Genomic DNA, 11878 nt, shown 5'->3' with positions numbered 1-11878 from the left:
ACCCGCAAATATGCCAGGTTCCAACCTTAACACAAATACACCTTTTCTGGGAGGAACTACTGTCAAGCAAGTATCATTACAGCTAGGAGCAGTAGAGTTCACGACTGGAGAGTTTTGAGTTGGGGAGAGTATAGATGGCGTTATCGTCAGAAGTTTACGACAAAAAAGAAAAAAATTCAAAAGAATCCACTACACTAAGTTTATCTACAAATTTAAGAAATTTAATAAAACTTCTCCGTTACGTTGTCACTGTAACAAGGGAGCAAAAGAACAAGAGAAAGCAAAACCAAACTGGAAGCACGAAAAAAAGAGAGAATACATATCAGAAAAATTTCCTCTTAGATTTTCTCTTAAATTACACGTAAGATCTACACTACTGAAGCTTTCTCTTCACACCAAAGGAAGAAAATAAAAAAAAAAACTCAAAAGAAAAAAACTAGAACAGACTCGAAAGAGATTTACTATTGCGATCACAAGTGCTAATCGCAAGAACCAAAATGAAAATCACAAAAATTTTAATGTAATTAATGAATTTTTACCCTTTACACGTTCAAACCTTTTATACTTTTACATAAACCCAGTTTTAAACGCGTATAAAACGAAAACAAAGAAATTTTAGCAATAAAACTCGATCGATCTCGCGCACGTCAGTTGCCAGACTGACCGAGAATTTCGCACCAAATTTGGAAGTTAAAAATGCTGAACAATTCATAGTTTTGGTTTTTATTCTTAGCTGAATCGTCCAAATTAGGCCTTTATGTGGTTCGCTAAATTTAGGTCTGACTGTATGACTGATCGGTTTCAAATGTTCGTAAAATTGTATCCCCGTTTTGTATGTTTACGTTTGTATAGATACATTTGATATCACTTGTGAATTGGGAAGTAAACTCTAATCGTTTAGTCCGTCGCGGGCTTTTCTCTGTTTAAGAGATAAGAGCTGTGCTCACTGGTTTATGATGTGTGAAAACTGAAATTTCTTTCTTCAAAAAGATGTCTGAAATGTTTAATGCAAGCGAATGCAACCAAAAGTTCGCGATCAAAAGTGATATATTTCTAATAGCGTTATCATCAGAAATTAGGGTGTTCCTTTTATTCTTAAGAACCACAGCGATAATTGAATGTAATTGGGTCGTTGTTCCTGCTGTTCCTATGGTAGTAATTGAGTAAACCAATCAATTTTTGAGCTTGTTTTACAGATATCGGACGTTCAAAATTTTTGTTGACAAAGACTTAGATGATCGTATGACATCTTCCGATATGTTACGATCTAATCAATCAATATTAGATACACTGAAGATATATTTGCATGGTATAATGTTCAATCTATATTCGTCTAACTGTTTAAAAACAGTTTCTATATGTACTAAATGCTGTCCCTTTTCCTCGCAAATTATTAAGTGATCGTCGTTATATGGAAAAAAAAAAAAATCCAATTCCTGAAATATTTCTTTGACGAATCTTTGGGTATTTCAGTAGAATTTTGTAGACAAAAGGCCATGCGAAGAAACTCAAATATTCCAAAACCTTTGATGATCGCGATCTTGTGTATGTCCTCTGTAACCACAGGGATTTGGGGATAGTCTTTAAAAATATCTGTTTATCACGAATGTTAATGTCTAAATGGTGCACGTTTCGAAGCGATCTGGGACAATGATAACATTTTTAGGGACGAGAAGCAATGGTGAAGATACGGATGAACTTGATGGTTTGCAATTTTCTGACTTGACCAAGCACTCAAACAGAGTTTCCGCTGTGCTATTGGTAGGGTTCAAACGTCATGGTCCCGGAAGGACACCTTCAGCGGTAAGGTTGTGTGCCTTTCGTAATTTGGCAAAAAGATGAACGGACGGACAAAAATTTTGGCTCCACTGTCCATTAATATTTTTATTTTATTACGCTTATAAAATGAAAAGACACACCGTGATTTATTGTTTGCTTGTTCGAGGGTGCAATTCGTCAGCTTGAATTTTTACGGGATTAATCACGTCGTATTATATCCCGTTTTCATTGTTCATGGATGAATTGCGTGCTATCTAATTTTTAGAAGAGATTTTCCAAATGTTATCAGCTAATGTCATCAACTCTTGTATGTTATTTAAGTCAGCTAATACGACTGAAATAATTTTGGGTCCGTCTAATGTCTGTCCTTGTACTTTTCCATTCCACCTGCATGTCGAAATTTTTAGGATATTTTGATGAAATTTGGTACACAGACGTACGTTGGCCTAAGGACTAATGCTATTGAAAATCTTTTAGATCGGTTTACTTTTTCGACCATTCCCCGTATAACGTCCTATTCTGAAATGTCGTTATATGGAAAAAAATAGCTATTTTCAAAATTTCTCGACAAACGTGGTTAAGTAGTAGTACTTCGGCATTCTAAATTTGTGTGAAGGCTTTGGGTTGGCTAAGGCAATTTTTGGAACGCCCTTTAACATAACTGATTCTATGGAAACAGAATCTTTATGCGATAAAACGGTTGAATTTGCAATATTTCATGGTGCAAATTGGCTCATAATAGTAACGTAAGATTAAAAAAATTGACTGGCCACTCCGTTTTATTTTTTGCCTGCTACCCTTTATAAGCATTTTGATGAAAATTGATTCTTTACAAAGCAGAAAAGTCGAATTTTTAATATGTTATGATGAAAATTCACCCATAATTAATTTGATATAAAAATTAATTCTGCAAAATTTGGTCCACCCATGCCTATTTTTGCACCTTAGTCTACAAAGAGATTTACGAAAATTTTTGGTTTATAAAACAAAAATGTGTAAGATGTAATGTCCGTAGGGGATTTCCGTAGGGGATTTCCGTCCGTCGGCTTTGTCGCTGCTCTTCACAAATAGAGTAGAGTTATTTATAATAACGGAATTGCGTTAATTAAGAACTCTTTTCATAATTCTTCACTCACAGTAGTGCTATTTAGAGAGAGAATTATGAAAAGAGAACAAAGCCTGAATTCCGTCCGTATAGAATTAGAGTACTTTTTTTGAAAATAAAATTAGTGACAGAAGGCATGATTGAGGAGTGAAATTGCTTAAAGTTTGAAGAATATTGAAATAATTGTACATGAAAATTTGAAAAAAAAAAAATACTGAGAAAAAGAATTAAAAAAAAAATAATAATAAAAAGGGGAATTTGTAAAATTTAAGAATTTTGCAATATAATATTGAAAATAAGGACGTGGTACTTTTTTTGCTGAATTTCTCCCAAGATTTTTTGCAACCACCTTTCTGGGGTCTTCAACATAAAAGATTACGGATTGATGTGATTGTAAGAAAAGAATAAAATCAAAGTATGTCCACACAAGGCAGACTAAAATAAAAAAAATAAAATGAAAAAAGGACTAGGGATTTGTAACTGTGAAAAATGTTTAATTAGTCAAATATACTTAAGTTATATAAATTAAGTTACATAAATGTGATATATACGTATGCAATAAATAGCATTAAATCTAAAGTGCCTGAACAACAGAATTAATAAACGCTGTTAATAAACACATATACGTAGCATATATATTAATTGAATGCGATTTACGTTTAGTTTTAACCGCGTATTTTAACGCGACTTGTAAATAAAAATGCGTTTAAATCGAATTGATTTGGAAAAGAATAAACAAAACGGTGAAAACATTTTAACGCAAACAGGGAATTTTAAAGAATTAAAAAAAAATTGAAAGTTCCGTACAAACAGCAAGACAGGCTTCATACTTTCAGTTATTCCAATACGGTACAATAATAGAACGATTTCTAATATTTTTGGCCATAATACTGGCTTCATTGTCTGTTATTTATGGTGAGCTTCCCACATTACTTGCCGATAGTACCGATGCCATTGGCACATCTTCAGCAACATTCTTCTTACCAATATATGGTGAAGTAGAAATTTTGAATACTGTCTGAAATGGTGGATCATCATCGAGCTGAGAGTCCTAAGGAGTATGTTTTTTTTACGAAATGGCATTGGATGAGCTATGATACGGAAAATATTGATAGTGTCCAAGCATCTTTCGGAATCGAGTCATCGACTAATGGTACCGTAGATAGGGTGTTTAAGTTTCTATTAGATTTTCTTATACATTGATATTTATGTAGCTTTTAGGTTAATGTCTACTTATTTGCTTGTTTGTTTGCATATACGATTAAGCGAATATAAAGGTCGCTGAGTCTAGTTTTATGTGTCAGAAGAAAAAAACATCAAGAAAAAGGAAATTAAAATAAAAATTACGTATTAATAGAAATTTTATATTTTCTTTATTGATAAGTTATGAAAAAAATGGTAAACTACGCATTCTACAGATTCCGTGAAGAGAGAACATATGTGTGTGTGTGCGTGTGAGCGTAGGAAAATGACCATTGGTATTAACTAAAGGACAAATGAACAGTACTAGCGGACAACGAGACTCACAGACAGGTTCAGTTATTTTTGACTAAAAAATTTGTTTTCTTTTTGATCTGATATATATATATATATATACGGAAAGAGAAAAGAAGGGAAAAGGAAGCGAGGGGAAAAAGGAAAAAATGTGAGTGTAGTTGAGCTAGTCGGACAGCGAAAAACTTGAACCCAGCTGCTACCACTTACACATTACAAAGTTTTAACATTTTATAATGAACATTGATCCATAATAGTAATTTGGTGTAAAAATTAACTGCATTGTTTTGAACACATAGTGCAATTTTTTAACCTTTTGGGCATAACCATTTATATGGAAAGTACGCTTTTACTAATCTAATTTTTAATATCCAGTTCTATAATAATAAATTCAGTGAGGCTATTTACAGGGAGGTTCGCAGGGTACTATCACAACATTTGGTTCAAGTCTTTCGACTATGATTTACTAACAACATTTGTGAGGAGCTAAAATCGTCCCTCGTTTCGGTCTCACTCCCTCTTCGTTTCTGAGAAGGAAGTGCTAGGCTGAGTTAAGTTAAGAATAGGATTAAATAAACTACTAGACGGATGACGGAAGGTAAGAAAATTCCAGTCAGAAACAGACGTTTCTGCGTGGGATACGGTAAAGTGTCCAAACGACAACTTTGACGGGAGTCGTTAAACAGGTAGCTCCAAATGATCCATATCGAGGGGCAGACCGGTCCGGTCGAGTAGGGGAGTCAGAATCAGAGGAGAGCCGAAAACGACAACGCGAATAAGACAGAAAATTGAAATTTATTATTAGACAATAATAACGAGAGTATGCTCTAAACTGGCGAAGTGTTTGTACAATTTGTGGAACCTCGATGTAAATTTATAATTATATTGACAACGCTGTAAAATGACTAGAACGAGTGCGCATTGATCTGGAATGTAGTATGTGTGCAACTTTAATCAATCTACGGTTCTTGAAATGCTTCCGTATTGTAAAAGAATTTAACACTTATTGATGAATTGTAAGCGAAGTAAGAGAATTAATAAACAATGAAAAGTCAAACTATTCTTTAAACTTTCAAGGAAAACGTAAAATTCAGCATTTCGCACAGGTAAACCCGCCGGGACAAATTGCATGTTTTTAAGTTGCCGACTGCATTGCCAAATCGATACTTTGATCAACGCATTCTTAATCCAATTCTTACCTTCTGCTAAATTCGTTTCTAGAGCAGCCTCTAGTACGGAATTTTATTATGCTTTCCATTGCAGTGGCATTCTTCATTTCAATTGGTAGCACCTTTTTTTATTATACTTTTCTCAACATTCTAGTACTTTTATCGGAACGAACGGATTTTTTTGTTCATGCGTTGCCACAGGCTTTTCCCATTGAAACAGCATATATTTTGGTGCCATATAATGAGAGCGAAAGAGCATGAATATGATTGGCAGCTAGTTGTTGATAACAGAAACACCAAAATCTTGATATTTTACTAATTTTTATTTAAAAGATTCTGACGACGTCTCCATGTATTTAGTTCATATATATAAGGTTTCCATTTCATTAACAATATTTCCCCAACAAGATTATTAGAAAGATCACGATATTCGAGGCAAACGAATACTATGAAAGCAAGAGAGCGGAAAAAACTAAAATTAATTCAGTTATTGCTTTTTGCGCGAAGGATATATATAAGACGACAAAGAATGTACGGTATTACGGTATGTGCGGTAATTTTATTTACACGAAATTTGATTTAACATGAGTTAAAAAGAAAAAAGAATTCAGTCTTTACAGAAACTGTTTTATTCATTCTTACTCCTCACAATGTAGAACTTAAATTGTGGAAAGAATCACAATTGTGATTTCGCGTTATATTTTTCGCAGTTCAGTTAGATTGTACGAACATATAAGTGGGCTCGCGTGAATTACGCATAGAGTAAAGAGATAATATTAATAATTAGTTTAGTTTTTCAAAGTATAATTTTCTTTTATAATTTAATTTTTGGAATTAAAATGCTTAAGCAATAAATAAATAATAAATTCTTAAGTAAATTCTAACAAGAATTTTTCAATATTGTTTCTTGTACTTTTCAGTTGCTGGGCTGGAGCCAATCTATTGTTTTTCGATTTAGCCAATATCTTTCTTTACACGAATTTTATGGGAACGTACAAATCATATAAAAAGAAAATTGGGTGTATTTAATAGACGAGCGCGTGTATATGTTAGCACTATGCTAGAAATTTGTGTATACTTAGGAGTTCGCTAACTTAGGGAATTATATACATAGAAGAAGCAACAGAAACCTCAGTTTGAGATTTCTTTATTCGACCATTTACTTTTGGCGAAATCTCTTTTTCTTTCTCTCTCTATCTATTAACATAAATGTATCCATATTATTATTTTTCCTAATTTTAACTATCTATATTTCTTATTTATTTGACAATCTGCATCAGCCATTTAATAATCCTATTGAGGAAGTGTTCCTAACGAAATCCTTGGAAGCAGCCAATCTCGATTGAGTTTTAGTGGTAATCAGTGTGGCAATGTCCTTTTTGTTCATATTGGCAGGTAACACCGAGCAAAACAAACTGAATAAAAAACAACAAAAAAGCCGGACAACGTCAACTTTTACACACTCTACACCACTTCGCCTAGTACAGTTATTCGTTCATTTGGTAATAATACAATAAAAACCTGGCATTGTTTTCATGCAAACTTATAATTTTTCCGCAATATTTTCTCCCCATTTAAGAGTTTGTGTTTAGTATTAGCGTCTATACATGTTCGAGTCCAAAATGAATAGGCCCTACTGTTAATTTTCTTGCTGACGCTACTTTGGATTAACCTTCATTATAAAATGTTAAAAATTAAAATTTTTCGAAGGGCTTACTATCCAAGGGATATTATATATGAAGTGAGGCCAAAAAATAAAACCATGTGGTTCATATTAGGTCCGCTTAATTTTGTTTGTTTAATAACTATGGTGAACAAATTTTCCTCACAAAACCATTAAGGCGAAAAGGAATAACGGTGAAAAATTGTTCGATGCCCGAAATTCGAGCGAATTGGTTACGTATGTTGGGTACACTAGGCTGTCTATCAGCGGAACCACTAGTAAAATTAGTAGTTTAGTTTATTGTTGAAACTTGCACTCATGTAGGAATTCAACTCCTTTTTAATAAAAGCAATTATTTGCAAATAATTCGAAATTTATTCCAGGAAGAAGATGTTTGGACATTGTCCGAAGCTTTCGATGCTTTAATGGATATGTTTTCCGATAATGATTGACCTGAAATTATAATGCAAATGGAATTAGCTGAAGAAGTTCAGAAACTGGAGAAGACTTTTAGGAGTAAAGCTAGTTCGCAACGCAAGGAAATACAAATTCTTTACATGTATTGTCCCGTTTTTCAAGAATAAGCGTATACAATTATCAAGAAGTTTGCATGTATTGTGCCGATTTAGAGAATAAGCGCATATTCGTTCTCAATAATTCAACAGGTCTTTGTAAAAAAGCAACAAATTCAAACCATCTGAGAAAATACAAATTCCATACAAGGAATTGGAAGAACGATATGCGGCTGTTCAAACAGTTCGTACCAGTTTAACACGTTTGGTCATATACTTGGAAAAGGAATCAATGAAACTCGGTAGACTACCTAGTTCCACAACAGACTGATTGTAATTCGGAGTAAAAAAAGTTTTTATTGTCTTACTTTATAATTTCTTTTAAAAATGCTTTGAGTTGTATTTGTTCCATTCACAACCTTTCTTATATTGACTGTTTACTTTCTTCTTCCAATAAAGTGGAGGTTGGAAGATTATGTAGAATTTAGAAAGCTTTCAATTATTCATTTGAGAAGCAAATAGTATTTTCAGGAAAAGAAAAAACTATCAGAAAACCCGGAGAAAAAAAATATATTTTCGAAGAATCTGAAATTTAAAAAACGTTGAAAATAGCCAGACGTTCGACACCTTCGACTGCCATATTCAAAAAAGCAACATCGTTACTGAAAGCTGATCCAGCGCAAATCCGCCGTACGAACATTTACTCGTCGTAAATTTTAAAACTCTGTGCCGAGAGTATTGAGCGACTTAGCATTGAGGAACCCAGAACTTGCCAACAGACCGGTGCGAGCGCTTTGTATACAGAATTGAAAGTTAAAAATGAACAATTGACACCTCATTCCCATGTCATTAAGACGGCGCAAAAATGGTTGAATTTTGAGGGGAAAAATAATCGTATGCATAAAATCCCTCTAAAAACCATTTTACCGAAAGTTCAAATGACTCATGTAGTACTAAAGAAGCATTTGCCGCGTGATGTCGAAGTAGACCGTCGAAGGAAGCAATATGCAAAAATCAATTTGGAAGCAGAATTTGAGAAAGCCGTGCAGGTACGTAATGAGGCCGAGACTGTTGTCATGCTGAAAACAGTTTTATACAAATACTTGAACAATTATTCAACAAATGATTTTCAAATTGGACGCTTATTCTCACATGCACGCAAACATCTGTTGGTTTATTGAGAATCATTTTCAGTTTTATACGCTTATTCTCGTACATGGCCAAATTTTTATACAAATACTTGAACAAATATTGAGAATCGTTTTCAGTTTTATACGCTTACTCTCCTACATGGCCAAATTTTTATACGCTTATTCTCGTACATGGCCAAATTTTTATACAAATACTTGAACAATTATTCAACAACTGTAAACAAATTGGACGCTTATTCTCACATTTTTCGAATTATTGAGAATATATGCGCTTATTCTCGTATGTGGCCAAATTTTTATATGCTTATTCTTGTATGTGGCCAAGGATAGCTCTGGCTTCGGTTGTGAACGTTGAGGGACTTTCGTGAAAAATGTGATTGAGAAAAATCTGCCCTGTAGCATCTACCACTGCACAAGCAGGAGGCAGGCCAAAAGATTTTGAGCCGTCTGTGTATAAAAGATTCCAACCGGTACTGTCCAATACTTGGGTTTTTTCAGCTATTAGATTCCTGAAGACGTAATTTGGAGTATCTTCTTTCTTGTGCATAGACAGTGAGATGTCAAAAGAGCAGTGTTTCAAAATCCAGGGAGGTTTAACACCAAAAGGGCGAAAAATATTTAAGGGAATGTTCAATTCCTTTGCGACGTACAAACAATGGTCAATTGCAGATGGTGACTTTGCATTTTTCTTCGCAATAATAATCTCTCTCACGTCATCACCGAGAACAGATTTGTTTGAATTAAGAAGCTTGGGAACTATTTTGGCTTTTAACTCATAAAGTCGGCGTGGTCCGAAAAGCATAACAACTTGCTCTGACAGCTTGGTGATAGACCAGTTTAAGGAAGTTGATATTAGATTTGCAGCTATTGCCATAAATTATCAAGGCATAGTCAATCCTGCTTAAAATAAACATTTTGGTAAGGTAAGCAATAGTGTTAACGTGCGCATGGCTTTTCCAAGTAACGTACTGTATGAAATTCACCCTTGTTAAAATAGAATTTTTTTATCGAAGACAGTGTGATTTCCAAAGATGCTTGTTGGAAAAACTGAGCCCGAGAATATGCAGCGTCTGAACGTTTAGTACTGGTAAGCCATTAATATGCATCAGTAGATTTCCTGCATCGCATATCTGTTACTGTTTACACATATGTGTACAAAAGCATACGCACCATTGCATAGAAATTAACATTATATCAGAATTATAGCGAAACCATAAATAAGTATGGATAATCTTTGCTGCACATAACAGTGCTACATATTTCCAGTATTCGTTACGTTGTCAACTTCATTATTCGATAATGATATCAACATCGTTATCATTCATAACTTCGTTATGTCTAATATCAAGGTTATCGTTTGCAATAGCAAACAGTCGGCATATCTTCATCGTATTTTTTTTATATAACATATATAACGTATATATACAATTTGTTTAGTAACTAACATAATTTAGGTAATCATACATCTATATCCACAAATTATAAATTAATCTCCCTTTTCATTAATACAGAGATATTGATATTGTTTTTGTTATTGAAAGTAATAATATGAATTAAAAAGAAAAGAAACAGAATACATGTAAAAATGTGTTAAAGTAGTTTAGAGGGTCGTCGAATCCAACCTCGGTGTATCCTATTGCAAATTGAAGGGGATACAGGTTGGGTAGGGTGAAGAATGGCCCAGGGTTTATGATCTGCCCTTTGGGTAAGTAGGTTTCGTCCGCTCGCTGTTGCCGATAAGGGCCAAAGACGTGTATTTCGTTCCTACTATCTGTGGAGTGTCCGTGGAACAGAAATTTAAAACCTTCCCATATCTCACGAACTAGCCAGCTCAGCAATGAAACGTGCGTCTATGTTTACAACCTCCGATACTCTTCAAATGGCACTTAAGAGTAGCTCTAAAAATAATGAAGTCAGCAGCACGATAGTTAGATAGACAGAGAGAATTGCTACAGGCATAACTTTACAAACAATATTTGAGAAACGCAGATTTATTCTTGGTGTTTCCTTCTTAATTAAGTAAATCAATTGCACTATCGATGCGCCGACATTCCTTGGTGAGATAAACTTCAATGTACCGCACCGTTTTATAACGGATTCTTTATATTCCATCAAATCCATTCGAGTGTGCCGCTGTGTTCAATATGTACATGCTGTGTATTCACACATGAAATTTGTTGTATTTATTTATTTAAATTTTTTTCATTTTTCTTCAAATACTTTCTAATAGTTGGTAATACTCGGCATTAGATTTATATCTAAAAGTTCTTTAATTTCAGCTGTTATTTTAGCTGAACTTCATATGAAAATATATAAATAAAGAAAATAATAACAGAAGTTGTAGCCCATTTGACTCTTCGACCTTTCATTTGTGTGTGCTTGTTTCTTGTAAAGCAGAAGCATATACAATTGTGTTTTTAAGTGAATATGCGCCATAGTTTACATATAAGTGGATATGTAGGAAAAACAACAAACAACAGGTAGATAACAAATATGATTTCTTTTCCCCTCATCATTTATTACATTTCAAAGAACTCCTTAGTGTGTCCTTTTTGAAAAGCAAAACAACGATGTATTTGTGAAAACAAAACAAAATCATGTGACAATTACTTCAAACTTAAAATGGGAAAGATTAAATTAAATAAAGATTATTTGGTGCAACATAAAATTAAATGATGTGGTGCCACAGAAATTTGTTTGAAAAAAAATTTTGTAGGAGTAGCTAACCAGCACAGTATCCCAATAAGTATACAACAGGGAAAAAAGGAAGTCAGTTTCAAGTAGCGCTTCAAAACGTCTAGCCAGATGGAAAATAAAGATTTTAAACTAAACCGGCAAAGTTGTAAGATAAGTCGTCTATTTCACTTTCGGGTTGCTTCAAAAAATTGTGTGTATAATATCTTGTGTGAATACGTTGATTATATTTATTTTATTATGAAAGAAAATCCACATTTTGATTTCGATTATTTCATGTTATGTTTTGGAGCATGTAACTATTACTTCTT

This window comes from Glossina fuscipes, unplaced genomic scaffold (genome assembly GCF_014805625.2).
Source record: "Glossina fuscipes isolate IAEA_lab_2018 unplaced genomic scaffold, Yale_Gfus_2 222, whole genome shotgun sequence".
NCBI lineage: Eukaryota > Metazoa > Arthropoda > Insecta > Diptera > Glossinidae > Glossina > Glossina fuscipes.
Note: the sequence above shows the minus strand (reverse complement) of the source record.